This window comes from Dipodomys ordii, unplaced genomic scaffold (genome assembly GCF_000151885.1).
Source record: "Dipodomys ordii isolate 6190 unplaced genomic scaffold, Dord_2.0 Scaffold73, whole genome shotgun sequence".
NCBI classification, from domain to species: Eukaryota; Metazoa; Chordata; class Mammalia; order Rodentia; family Heteromyidae; genus Dipodomys; species Dipodomys ordii.
In genome coordinates this window covers 5,562,935-5,577,927 of record NW_012267289.1, presented here as the reverse complement: position 1 = coordinate 5,577,927, position 14,993 = coordinate 5,562,935, and the positions used below count along the sequence as shown (strand labels likewise).

The following is a 14,993-nucleotide window of genomic DNA, read 5'->3' as shown; positions in this document are numbered from 1 at the left end:
AAATCCCAATCATGTTGCATTAGTCAATTAAAATAAATCACTGAAGTACATTAGTATTATGTTTTAATGCAATGAGGCAAATCAAGTTACAAGAATAGGAAGATTTAGCTAAATTAACCCTTGATTTGTTTTCAATGTAAAAATATTTTTCCTACATAATTTTCCCTCAGATCAAGAGCTATCTATGTCCTATATATATTTTCTGCCCAGAAAAGGCTAGAAATACAGCTTGATATGTTATGATTCCCACATGAGATGTGCAGCCAGCCCTATATATAAACTGTTCTGGTCGATCAATGCTTTTCAGTTTTATTTCTCCCTTAAAAAGTTTCCTTTCACTGATCATGACTCCTGCATCCACTATTTATAAAATAGTAGAAGACTCCTGTTTCTACTATTTATAAAATCAACATATCAGCTCTTTTCTAATTAAAGCTGGGCTATCCTAATTAGCACAGAAAAAATATTTTGGTAGAAAATAAAAGTCATTTCCTTTTTTTTTACTTTCTCTTATTAAAAAACAACTTTTGATGTCAAATTGTAACAAGAGCTGAAATTAATTTTGCTGAAAAGCTTTATTTCTTACTTGTGCCCATGGACTGACTAAGAGCAAGAGAGTAGCTGGACATCCTGCCTATATTTTGTTTCAATATATATATTTTTGCTCTTAGTTATTTCTCTGCAATCACTCTGCAATCTCCTTTAAAATCAGGAAAGACAAGAATGGTCACCAGAAGTGTCTTTACAATCTTAGATGGATAAAAATGTTTCCAAAAGAATTGAACATAGTCTCTTCAAGAAAGACCACCTGCCAGCCAGCCAACAATTAGGTAAGAATAACTTGCCCCAAAATAAGACTGAGATAAGACTCCATCAGACCATACTTTCAACTGCAACTTTTGTTTTAAAGTCATCAGTTTTCCATGCCTAGTCTTGTCTATTCAGAATTCTGCTGTTTTAGTTCTCAAATTAGTCTCATCTTCCATCCCTGTAGTTTGTTTCTCTGAAGTTGGTTTTAAAGAAGATAAGCTGTTCTCAATGTATTTTATTTGAAGCTTGATAAACGTATTCGGTGATTACAAGAGGCATTAATAATGGATAAACTGAGTATATAATAACAATTTTCTTTTCAGTTAGAAAAATCAACAAGTTATCTGATCTTTAATAAAAAGATTTAAGTAGCTCTCCATGACCTTGGGGTCATTTCTTCTTATACAAACAGTGGAGAAATATCACTAACATTTCACCAAAGGCAAATTCACAAATAGAGTAACTTTTAATATGTGCTTCCAGGGCATTTCAAAGAAGCTTAACATTAGAAATATTTCCTTTCTAAATCCATGAAGTCCTATATTTAGTTCCACGACATCATCAGGCTAGTTTATTTTTCCTAGTGATTAAAATACATTTCAAAGAAGTTGTGGGAAATAACCAGATGTAATATCTCTCCTTTTAAAAAGTACATAACGAAAAGAATTTATTTCAAAGAACAATTATGGTGAGGATTGTATTAACTTTTTAATAAATGCTTTGCAGGCACTTTTGGGGGTCTGCCCAAGTTTTACTGCTTCTGCACTTAGCAAGACTTTATAACTGTTGAATTTCTTCAAAGGTCTTTGAGCAAGCTGCAGGGCTCCTTGGACTGTAATAAATAGCCTTTTGTAATTCCACACTTACTTAAGTAGAGGCAATTGCTCAAAGCTTGTGCCATCTCTATGTTAAATGAACCTTTTCTGATCGCTGCCTTTAGGACCCCTTTAAGTCATTTGTTCTGCTCTTTTAATACATGTCCCTTGTACTGGCTGCATTTCAGAATGTTTAACGCAGAACACCAGCTGGTAGCCCCTACTTTTAGATAATGCTCATCAATATGTTAATATTAAAACATGATTAACAGAAACTGTTCTCTCCACCCATAAATAATATTACAACATAAGGACATTACAGAATGCGACAAATTTTATGGGTACTGTGCTATTTCTTTCTTTATTTTTATACCTTGATATTTATAATTTATCCATACAGCAATATGGTATAAAATTATAATATGAATGAGAATGTGATAAGAAATATGTTTCTTTTAGCTTTCAGGTATTAAAAAGTGATTTGTCCAAATTATTAATTTCCAAGTCCTCAGAAATTCATTGTTATTTTTTTTCTTTTACAAATGACAGGATATTGAAATATATACTGAGTGATAAACTTAATGTATTTTATTCTCATTCCTTTATCTTTTGAGCTTGTGATTTGAAAGCATTGAGGGTAGTTGCAATATGGAATGAAAACATGCTATAAAACTAGAGAAATAATGGGAGCCGAGGATAAAGTTGGAGAGGCAGAGAAAGCACAAGATTTTCCTTGGAAACCACTATTGAATTAGCTAACATAGTATTTTGGGGTGAACACCAGTATAACTCAAGATTTGATTCTAATTATAAGCCTTTAATACACCCTAAACAATAGAATTCTAAGGGTTTTTTTGTTTGTTTTTGTTTTTATTCAGAGGAAGAAGTTGGTGATGGAGTAGAATGCTTCAAACTCCATGTGGCATTTAAGCCACTCCATTTGGTCATTTACAGAATAGAGTTTAGTAAAGTTTGTAGGTGAAAACCCTAAGAACACTGGTAAAAATAACACATGAAATCATTGATGCTAAAATTAGGAAGTTAAAAATAATGCTTTCATATATAAAATGCATTTCCTTTTTATTTGTATTTGAGAACAATCATATTTAATTCTTAGGCATTGCTATTCTGGATACAACTGATAGATACATCCCTTTAAAGACAAAACAGAAAGTACACCTGATATATGTAAAAAAATGACATTGATTATATTTTAAGTAAAATATTCATTAAAAAATAGACAAGAGAGAAGAAATGAAGGTGGAGAATAAGGGAAAAGTTCTTGAATTACACAGTTATTTGCTTGCTGTGAAGCTTTTGTGGATTCAAGTCATTCCACAAAACACTTTGCCAACACCACAAATTCTGTGCTAGAAAAATTCTTGTTGCATCACAGTGGATTTCCATGTGGTTCTTAAAATTCACTGTTCTTGAAAATACTTCTTCAGTTATAACAGATGAGTACACAAATACTCCTACCTTTGACTACCTGGTAATATGCTTGATAAGAAATGTACTCATTATCTTGCTAATGCAATTGTAATCCCTTTGTACAGTATTTTTACAATAAAAAACCTATTACAAAAACTAATATCAAAAGTGGCACTGTAGCTCAAGTGGTAGAGCTCTTGCCTTGAGCTGAAGAGCTGCGGGAAAGCGCCCAGGCCCAGAGTTCAAGCCCTACGACCAACCCCCCCAAAAAACAAAGAACAACAACAAAAAAAACTAATATCAAATTGCTGTTCAATTTCTGCTTTATAAAAGTATAACTTGCTGAGAATCTTTCACTGATCTCATCAAATCTTAAAGAATGATAGCCAGCCGGAAAAGTATAATTTTTATTAGTTAAAATCTAATCCCTGCCTAGAAGTTGAAAAGGATTTTTTTTTCTTCTAAAATTGTCTTTCCTTATTTGTTTGTGGTAGAAAGGGAAGTTTTTCTCCCATTGTTGAGCTGGTCCATTGACTACATTTAAGGAACATAAAAGTAAATCACAACCAAGAAAACTATCAGGTTTTTAAAAAGGCTTTCTGTGTAAATTGATTTGGCTAATGATGGAGCTTTCTTGTTTATAATTTGCATTTGGATCATGCATACTACTTGTGCATGCCAAATCTACTGACAGACTGAGAAGAGAGACTTCACTTAACTAGGGATTTACTATTATTCTGAAACTAAAATCAGGAAGTCAAAATTTAAGAATCTAACTCCAGAGGATCTGGTTTGGTTTGTTTGTTTTTATTGGGACCTTCCTCTTTCTGGATTTGGGAATTTCTAATGAACTTCTGAGGTATCTCTGTGGTTTCCAGATTGGACAAGTTAAAGTAATAACAAGAAGAGCTCACTATTTCTTCTATGTGAGCCAAAGCTTTAATAAAAAAAAAAAAGTATCTCCATGGGAAAATGTCATGCAGTAAATGTGTGGAAGAGGTTTGTTTTTTTGTTGTTGCTGTTGTTTTTTATCTTTTGAATCAACCATGCTTTTAAAAGTTTTACTCTCTTATTTTTACTACAATGCCCACTTAAGAACATTTCCTTTCAGTTTTTCTAAAACACTTCTATTAAATCCAGGATTTAGGTTTTGATTTAGCATAATCATTCATAGCTTAACGTTCTCCATCTCATCAGGGCACCCTGAATTCTGGAATTTCCCTTTGGGGCCAAAGATCTTTATTTTGTTTATGTTTCTGCTTTTGTTTTTTGGGCCATAAACTCAGTTTATAATTTCAGAGTTATAATTCTTTGTATATTCTCACAGTATCCAGATCTATGTCACTTTGTAAATAATAGACATTTTCTTTCTACTTAATTCTAGTTTTCTCGCACTAATGAGTGCTACAACTTGCACCTTTCTTTTCATTTTCACGGTTTATCATGTGATAAAGCAGAAGAAATAAAGACTATCTTTCTCAAACTTTCATAATTTAACATCCAGAGTTTCTACTTATTAAGTCAATAACAAGCCTCATGGGAAATGCTATGAATCTAGTTTTTAAAAACTGAATATTAGAACTCTGAGAAGTGTAATATCTGAGTTGCCCTCCAGCCCCTTGTTTCTGGGGGTTTGCAGAAGGGCAAACATATGGGAAAAGCGTCTTTTGCCAGCCAAAATGTAAGTTCCGCCTTTTGCCCGCCAAATATGCACGCCAATTCAAAACAAAGTGATAGGTTAGTTTAAACAGCTACTATAAGGCAGACTGTAACTCTATTGGCCAGCCTAACGTGACTATGAAATCGTTTGTGTGTGTTGCAAACCCATTGGCCACCTGCGTGTAGCTAGACCTGACCTCATGGATTTTGCCTTTAAAAACTCTAGCTTATAGTCACAGTTTCAGCTCCCGAGTCTGTGCTGCTTCCCCTGGCCGATGAGCTACCCACATCCCCAATAAATTCATCTTTTTCACATGAGGCTGTCTCTTGAGTGGTGGACTCTTTTCCCCATAATAGAAAGCAGTTTGGGAGTTCCTCAAAAGACTACACTTAGATCTCCCCTATGACCCAGCAATCCCACTTCTGGGCATTTACCCAAATGATCACAAACAAGGTCATACTAAAGCTACCAGCACAACTATGTTGATAGTAGCATTACTTACCATAGCTAAGATATGGAACCAACCCAGATGCCCCTCAGTAGCTGAATGGATCAAGAAAATGTTAATATATATTATATATATTAATATTATATATATATATATATATATATTCTATGCTTCCATCAGAAAGAGTGACACTGCCCCATTTGTTAGGAATTGGAAAGATGGGGGAAAAAAACATACTAAATAAAGTAAGCCAGATCCAAAGAAGTATCAGCCCCATGGTTTCCCTCATTTGCAATAATTAGTAAAAGTCTCAGATAATCTTATCAGATGAGCAGAAAAACTCAGAAGCTATATACATATGACTATATAAAATGATGCTAAGTGAAATGAACCCCAAGATATGGACACAAAAATTTTTCTTTGTTGTTGTTTTTAATGTACTAGGTGATTATTTTGTTTGTTTGTTTCTTTTGTATGTTCTTCTCCCTATCGTATATCCCTGTTGTCACTATATTTGATTTTGGTACCCTGCATCTTGTATATACATTTATCTACTTTGGGGAGGGGAAGAAGAATAACAAAATGATGAGACAAGGACACAAGATGACCCATTGCAACAATAAGACTCACAAGACACTTTGTTGGGAATGAACTTTGCAATTTGGTGGGGGGGAGGAAGGGAGGGAGGGAAAGGATAGTAAGAGAAAAACAAAAGAGGAGGTAAGCAATGCTCCACAAGAAATGTACTCACTACCTTACTCATGTAACTGTAACCCCTCTGTACAGCATCTTTACAATAAAATTAAAAATTAAAAAACAACAACATTAACCTGGACAACAGAAGATTCAGGATCACTATGACTGCAAAAAAATCTAGACTTCATAAGATAATTTGAAGTTCCTTTCATTTTAAAACTTAATATAACTGCAACCATACATATTGGCTTCATATTTTATTCTTCTTTAAAATCTATACTAGTTCTAAACACTGTGTGTGTGTGTGTGTGTGTGTGTGTGTGTGTGTGTGTGTGTGTAATCAATCCACATTCCACATGCTGAACATTGTGTCTGGAGTACTAGTTCATTTATTTCTCCACTTGGAAAATGACTTTTGCTCATTGTTTTTCAAAAATCTTAGGTACTATAATCTCCCTAAAGCTTTTCCTAAGTCTCAGACTATAGGTAATCCATATATTCCGCAGTGTTTCATAATATTCTATTCCACTATTACACAGGAAAGATACATTTCAAGACCCTTCCACAGATGTTCGAACCCTGTAGTTCTGAAAATCCTATGCAGTATTTTCTTACATATACATACATGCATATAATAAACTTTAATGAATTAATAAATTGCTAAAAAAATAAATTAAGCAAGCACAGAAAAGGATTAGTTAAATTAACCATCAAGTTTGGGTTACTTGTGAAAGTTAGTCTAACTCAAGCATGGTCAATCTAATATTCTAGTCAGTCTGACAACCCTGGCAATGACTAAGCAAATAATTTATTAAGCTATGCAGATGTTGTACAAAATATTCATTCAAGGCCTGAGTGGGCAAAACTGAAGTACTGTGACATTGCAGGCTATCAACAAGAATTGTGCACAATTTTATCTTACAAATTTTTATGCAATTTTTCATTAGTAATTTTACACAAATTGACAGCAGCAACACTGGAACTATGGTATGTTGAATATGAGGGTACTATAGCAATTTATTTTTCTACTAATTAGTCCACTGAATTTTAGTATAATTAGCCTTCCTTCCCTCCCTCCCTCCCTCCCTCCTTCCCTCCTTCCTTCCTTCCCTCCTTCTTTCCTTCCATCCTTCCTTCCTTCCTTTCTTTCCTTCCCTTTCCCCCTTCCCACCCTCCCTCTCTCCTTTCCTCCCTCCCTCCCTCTCTCTTTCTTTTTCTTAACTTATACTTTACAGATTATTACAAGAAAACTGTTTTGAAAGGCTTAGTTGTTTAGCTGCTTAGCTCATGCTCCAGTCAGAGAGGACTAGAAAAAAATTGCATTTTTGATAGGAAAAGAAATAAACACTAGTCTTATGTAAATTAAACTTTGATGGACATTATGACTATACACTGGAATGGGACATCAGAGAACATTCTACAGTGATAGAAACAATCTTTTATTTGTTATATGTACACTTATTATATAAATGGATATATGTAAATATTGCTTCAATTTTAAATTACATTGAAAATTGTAGTTTGCATAATCAGAGTTCAATATTTCACCAGATTTACCCTAAATATTACTCATTGTATTTTCCTTGTTTTAGCATCTGAGCCTCTTTAACTGTGAAGAGAGCTTAGACGGGTGGTGGCAAAAGAGAGTAAAAGAGAGAGGCAAAAGAGAGAGTAAAAGATTAGCCTACAGCTAGCTTTACACAAGCAAATGAAACAATCTCCAATCTAGCCTCGAAAATTCCTCCTTCTCTCCTGCAGGCAATATTGGTGTCCTCATCACCATCGGGCCAGGTACCAGATAAATAGTGACTCTGCATCCCTTCTACAGATTCTGTTTAAGTTATTCAAACTCACCAGTCCTTAACGTACACACCTAGCCCCTGTCTTTCCCATTGAAACCACAATAAAAGTTACCATCTGTACTTCTCCCTCACTTCTAACAGAAACTGTGTTCTCCTGTGTGACTTGGCCTGACCCCTCCTCCTTGAACTTGAACTTGAATAACAAACTGAATATTCTGTCTGTTTTTCTTAAACAGAAACTTAGTTTTTCACTTACACATTAAAACCAAATTTATTCATAGTTATTAGGTATCAGGTGATATTTTTATATGTTTACAATGTGCAATGTTTAGATCAAGTTAAAGATATGTAACTCCTAAAATATTCACTACTTCTTTATGGTGAGAATATTCAAACTCGTATCTCATAACATTTTTCAAATTTTGTAATAAGCTTTTTTTATTGTGAAACTACTGTACAGAGGGGTTACCATTACATGAGCAAGGTAATGAGCACATTTCTTATCAAGCATTGTTGCCTCCTCCTTTGTTTTTCCCCTAACATCCCTCCCCTCCCACTTCTACCCTCCCCTCTCTCCCCTCCCCCCTGCTAAATTGTAAAGTTCTTTTCTCAACATAGTGTCATTTTTAAATTTAAAATTTATTTTGTTGTACAGAGGTGTTACATAAGTAAGGTAATGAGTTGTTACCCACTCCAATTCTCTCCCACTATCCTTCCCCCCATACTAGCTCATAATTTTTTGACTTAGCATCATCGTATCATTATTGTCAGAAAGCGTACTGTGCAATTGAACACCACAACTTCCAAAGGCTATCTAAATGAAATTTAGTGGCTATTGGCACTAACCTCTAGATAGTTTTACCTATTTCCAACAAATGGAATCAAAATGATGTTCTTTCTTTCCCCCATTGGTAATTTGTCCTGATACCTTCATTTCATCATACATGAACAACAGGAACACATGTCTTAAAAATAATTGCAGTAATGAATATCATCTGGAAGTTTTCCAGTCAAGAGGAAGATCTCTGTTTGATAAACCATGAGCTATTTGAAAAGATACCTAACATCAATAAAGTATTTTTTGCATAGACTAGAAAATATTTTTTAATTTCAATATTTATTGTTATTATAAAGGCAATGTAAAGAGAGGTTACAGTTACATAAGTCAGGTCAATGAGTACATTTCATTTTGGACAATTTTACCCCTTTCCTGGCAGTCTCCCAGTTTTCCCTCCTATCCCCATCTACAAGTTGTAGTTATTTTCAATGTTAGTATTTAGTATTACTACTGCATTTGTTCACCCTTTGTCCCTCCCTTTCTGTGTCCCCCTTCCCCTCCCAAAGAGAGAGAAAACAATCAAGATCACATTTAAAGGAAACAAAAAACAACAACAAAGAATAAACCTCTTGTTTTCATTTCCTGGAGTTCAGTGAATATTACTTTATATGATTACAGGCACATAGGCATTGATCCTTTGTGCTTCTCCCCTAAGAATGTCCTTCTTTGGTCTCTGTGTGTGAATGCTTAGAGTTCTGGATAATTTATCGTGTCCTGGTATATTTTAGATGAATAAAGGCCATATATATATACACACATATATACATATAGGTACATATAGATACATATATATGTATCTATATGTACCTATATGTATATATAGATATGTATCTATATGTATACATATAGACACATGTATACATATAAACACATATAGATACATAGAGAGAGAGAGAGAGAGACTCCAAAATCAGAAACCTTGAATAAGTGTTTTTGGGCTGCTATAAAATTCTTCAAACATATAGAAACAGAAAATTCCTTATACTTCTGGAGGCTGACAAAAGTAACAAATAATGTATCATGCTGCCCATAGATTTGATAACTGATGAAAGCACATCCTTTAGTTGTGTCATGTGATAGAAGGGCCAAGTAACTTTGAAGCTGCATAGGCATGTGTGTGTGTGTGTGTGTGTGTGTGTGTGTGTGTGTGTGTGTGTGATAGTCTTAGGGATTGAACTCAGGGCTGATGCACTGTCCCTGAGCTCTTTTGTTCAAGGCTAGTGCTTTATCAGTTGAGCTACAGGTCCACTTCATGATTTTTGGAAAGTAATTGGAGATAAGAGTCTCATGTATTTTCCTGCCTGGGCTGACTTTGAACCGTGATCCTCAAATCTCAGCTTCCTGAGTTGCTAGTATTAAGGGCATGATCCATTGGTATACAGCTTTTAAGCCATTTTTAGAAGGGTATTACTTCCATTCATGTGAGTCCCAGACTCAGTACTTAATCATACTATTACACTGGCTATCAGGTTTCAGCATTAGAATTTAGAGGGAATACAATCACCCACACCATAGCTAACCTCCATGATTCCATGACTTTGATGTTTCATTCATACTGAAGCTGAGAAATAAGCTATAATAGCTGCAATAAAATGTAGGTTAGCCATTTATGCCTTTTAACAGGCAGGTACTGCTACTCTCACAGATTTGTACTTTTGAGTCTCCAATGTATCTACAAAGTTAATTTTGAAGATTTTGCTCAGATTACATTGCTACTTAAAGGGCTATATAAATCACAATCTAACCAATGTATCAGGACAACCTATTCTAGCTGGTAGAATTGAGGTCCCAAATCAGCAATGTTTTGAATTTCAAGAAGAAAATAAAGCTCTGGCTACCTCAGACCAGAATTCTTTCCATCACCATACATACTGTTTGGTATGATCATTTGGTATCTGCATCACAAACAATATACTGCTAACTTTAATTGAAGTACCAGTATTTGAAACAAATATTTGTATATATGTATGGATATGAACTCATCTGTGGCCATACAACAATTTCATGTTCACTTTAAAACATTATTGGGAGAGTGAGAAAGAAATTGATTTACTTTTATAGGAATAACCCTCCTTACAAATATTACATGCATGGGTGAACAATCTTGGCTTAATTCTTCACTGTGGTATGAATCTTAATTTTTATGGTACATTATCTCACCTCTACTTTTTAAAATGGTAGACACCATCAAAGTATATGTTGCATATATTATTCATCAGATATAGGAGCAGAAATGTTAGATTATTCTATTTGGTATACAGCATGGGTTTCCTAGCCCTAAGCTATGCAAGTACATCAGAGACTTAACTATTGACAAGAGGGAGGTCTTTTGAGAAGTGATACAGCTGATCTGTCCTTTGGAGAGATGAAAACTCTTCTCAGCAGGAAGTCCAGTGAAACATTTGGAAGTTTGGTTTTGGAAATATGCTCATAGCAACCCAGTTTATTCACATGTAATAGTACTCATTGGTGCTTTAAAAAGTGGGATGAGGGAGTTTTCAATAAAAGATTATAATTTTATTGGGGCACTGTATACCGTGGTAAATATTTTAATTACCATAAAACCATCTTTCTGACAAACCTTAATTTCATGTTACTATAATACCAGAAAGTTATTTGTAGTATAACTACCCTCTCAGGAAACAAGGGAGACTAATCTGTTAATTCTAAATAAATCATCTGAAATTTAAAAATAAACTTTAAACCATGTAAAGTGATTGACAACTACAACATGAATTATAACATTCAATTCCTACAGCTCTTTCAAGTATTCATTCCAACCCAAGTCTCAAATTTCAATTAAAATTGAACAAACTAAGTTCTATGGAAAGTGATTATATTAATTACCATTATTTTTCATCTAATCCTCAAGATACCAGTTAGGATTACATTAATTTGGATTTATTTGCAAATTTATATGAACAAAGTGAACACCAGCAGAGACTTACTGATTTTCCAATAGCCATCATGATAGTAAAATCTCTATTTAAGTTATAAAACTTGAGGTCGTTGTGCACACTAAAACTTTCCAAAACTATTTTTGTCTCAAATTCCTTCCTTCTCTGCTCAGTATCACTTGACGAAGAAATGCAAACATGTAGTTGCAGTAATTACTTTATTCTTTACCAACAGGAATTTTGGAAATCCAGGCAGAAAGCAAAATGGGGAAAATTACAGAAGTAGACTACTTTCTATATAATGTCCAGGATGTCTGTGCCTGTGCCTCTTTAGTTCCAGATATAAGGTAAATTTATCTGAAGAATTTTTGTCAAACATCGTTTTAATGAGCCATATATTTTAAAGCAATTCTAGTTTTCAAGACTATCCAAATAGGGAAATGAATCAGTACATATTTTTACAATTATGAATACTTCACATAATTTACCTTAGAATTTTGAGAACTGGAGCTGATTAATTTTTACACGCACCATAAAAAAGTTAACACATAAGAAAAAATAGTCTTAAATTGTTCCATTTTTGGATTACAAGAGGAAAGCTAAAAAGAAAATTATGTGGATGCAAATATAGTAAATAGTTTCATGTTTTGGCTTTAATTTCATTGTGAGTATTTAGATTCTTACATTTTTCATTCCTTATCCCAATAGCTAAGAGAAAATTGTGATTCATCTACATAGAGCATGAATTCTCAGGCATAGTATGTGGAATGAAGTTTTTAACAGAAGAGACAAAGCATTTTAGCAAATATATGGAAAGATTTTAACTCATTCCCCAAACTGTAAAATAAAGAAAAGACATTTGCCTTGTTTTAATGATGAAAAACTAATTTCTCATAAAGATTCTTTAAGTTATATTCACTGTTATAAAATGAAATGATGGACCCATCTTCATTACTTAATAGTGATAAAAATGCTGTCATGCTGATTTATGATGAGTCATCAGCCATTAATCTACTTAAAATTATTGAGCTGTACATATGAAATGTGTAGGTTTTAAAAGACATAAGTATGTATCAGTGAAATTATTTTAAGCAAGAATAACTTGAGCTAAATAGTAGTGAGTATGGTTGACATTTACCTAAATATATATGTGAGTTGAATAAACACGCATTTTTTCCTCTGTGATCTGTAATTTTTTCCCTTAATTTTCAGGCCTTTGTAGAAGAAAATCTGTATGAAACTATTATATAGCATTATAAAGTGTTGCTAGTCTGCTCCGTCAAATTTCTTATAGAGTTGAAAAATAGTAAACCAAGAATAATTATTATTCACAGTTCACAGTCTCTATTTTAGCTTGAGAAACATGCTTTTCAAGTTAAATTTCTTTCAAAACCCATTTGGCTAGTGTGAAATGAAGAAGGAAAAATGCTAAGGGCAAAGTAACATTGAAGATAGAGAAGTCTCGTAATCTATCTGCAAATAGGGTACAATTTTCCTACCTGTTAGAAGGTCTCATAGTTACATTTCATACATGAATTGAAGGATGTATGTATATTCCTTACTATCCTATAGTTCAGAAGTAAATACTCTTGATTCTGTGTTAGCATTAGGAATAACTATTTGTCAGATTATTTTAGGCTGTAATGGATTGTTTTAATCTATTAAATGAGATCTTGAAATACAATATATAAAGTTTTCAAATGAGTACATGTGGAATGAATATTGAATTAACATTGCATTCAATATACAGGACCAAATGTATATTCAATTTCACATAATCAATACAATGTTTATATTCTGTGATTCAAGAAACATAAAACATAATCTGTAGAGACAGGCTGGGAAGTGATTTAGGTATTTAACTTCTAGTTCTAGAGAAATGGTGCAACATGAAATCAGATGAGAAAAAAGCAATACATGTAAAATAAATAAAAAGAGATCATGTCCTTGCTACAAAACTCCTGACAAATACTGCTTATAATAAAGGAAGCAGTTATGACCCAGTAGAAATTTATGAGAAATGCTTTTGTAACACTTTGGAAGTGCAGCTAGATTTTCATAATAAATTGATTATAGAAAAAAGTGCAACCCAATAATTTATTTAATTAACATCCATAAAATTATAGTCACAATCACTTTTTGAAGACCATAAGGCCAAAATTATCTTTTGCAGAACACCTTTTTAAATTTTGTAAGTGCGGGCCACAAATTGATAACTATCAGTATTCATTTTAAAAACGATAAATATAAAAAATGAGTTGAAGTATTTCACAAATTAATCTCTATTAGACCAATTTTACTGCAAATGTACCTGGAGCCCCTCATCTCCCTTAATCTCTGGAGGATCTGAGTCTCTAATAACCCTGTTCCTAATGGGCATAGTTGACAAACACGGCTATTTTTCTTTGGAAGGCAACTTTCCAATTCTAAGCTGAGGCTCAAGACAGTTGACTGTGGGTTTTACTTGTCTTCAGTCACTTTTGTCCATGAGTTTTAAGAAACTTTCATTTCCTCTCATCCTTACTTTGGACCTTAGTTTATGTTAATGGATGTCCATGGGTTAATATTCCTCCTTCTCTTCTCTTAGAAGACACAACTCTAAAGATGTATTTACGTGAGTACATTTTTATCCAGCATTGCCTCCTCTTTTGTATTTCCCCTACCATCTTTTCCTTCCAACCTCCTCAGCTACACCCCTTATCCCCCCAACATCCTCCAATCTCATCCCCCACTCTCACCCCCTCCTAAATTGTAAAGTTCGTTTTTCCACATAGCTTCTTTTACATCTTATTGTTGCAACCTGTATCCCTAAACAATTTGTTTTTTCCCTTCTCCTCCCCAAATTACATCAACATCAAATACAGTGAAAACAGGGGTTATACTGTGGGGGGAGAAACATACAAAACAACAAAGAAATCATCTTATAAATATGTTGGAAACAACAGCAAGAATGAAAGGAAAAACACTTGTGTCCTTATCTTGGGGTTCATTTCGCTTAACATCATCTTATCTGACCTTTTCTCCTTGTCTCAGACATATACTAGTTATTACAAATAAGGGAAACCATGGGACCTATGTTTCTTTGGGCCTGGCTTACTTCATTTAATATAATTTTTTCCAAGTCTTTCCATTTCCTAACAAATGGGGCAACGTCATTCTTTCTGATGGAGGCATAAAATTCCATTGTGTATATATACTACATTTTCTTGATCCATTCATCTACTGAGGGGCATCTGGGTTGGTTCCATATCTTAGCTATGGTAAATAATACTGCAATAAACATAGTTGTTCTAGTGCTTTAATATGGTCTTGTTTGTGATCATTCGGATAAATGCCCAAAAATGGGATTGCTGGGTCATAGGGGAGCTCTATGTGGAGTCTGTTGAGGAACCTCCATGCTACTTTCCAAAGTGATTGAACAAGTTTATACTCCCACCAACAATGCAGTATGGTTCCCTTCTGTCCATATCCCCTCCAGCATCTGTTGTTTAATTAGGTTCTTGATTATAGACATTCTAACTGGGGTGAGGTGGAATCTCAATGTTGTTTTGATTTGCATTTCTTTCATGGCTAGAGAAGCTGAGCATTTCTTCCTG

General features: G+C 33.8%; 1 protein-coding gene across 3 annotated transcripts in view; it reads right to left on the bottom strand.

The window, feature by feature from the left end:
• Window positions 1–14,993, bottom strand: part of Epha3 (EPH receptor A3) — a 313,122-nt gene that overhangs the window by 72,378 nt on the left and 225,751 nt on the right. The gene's annotated exons all lie outside the window — the stretch shown is intronic.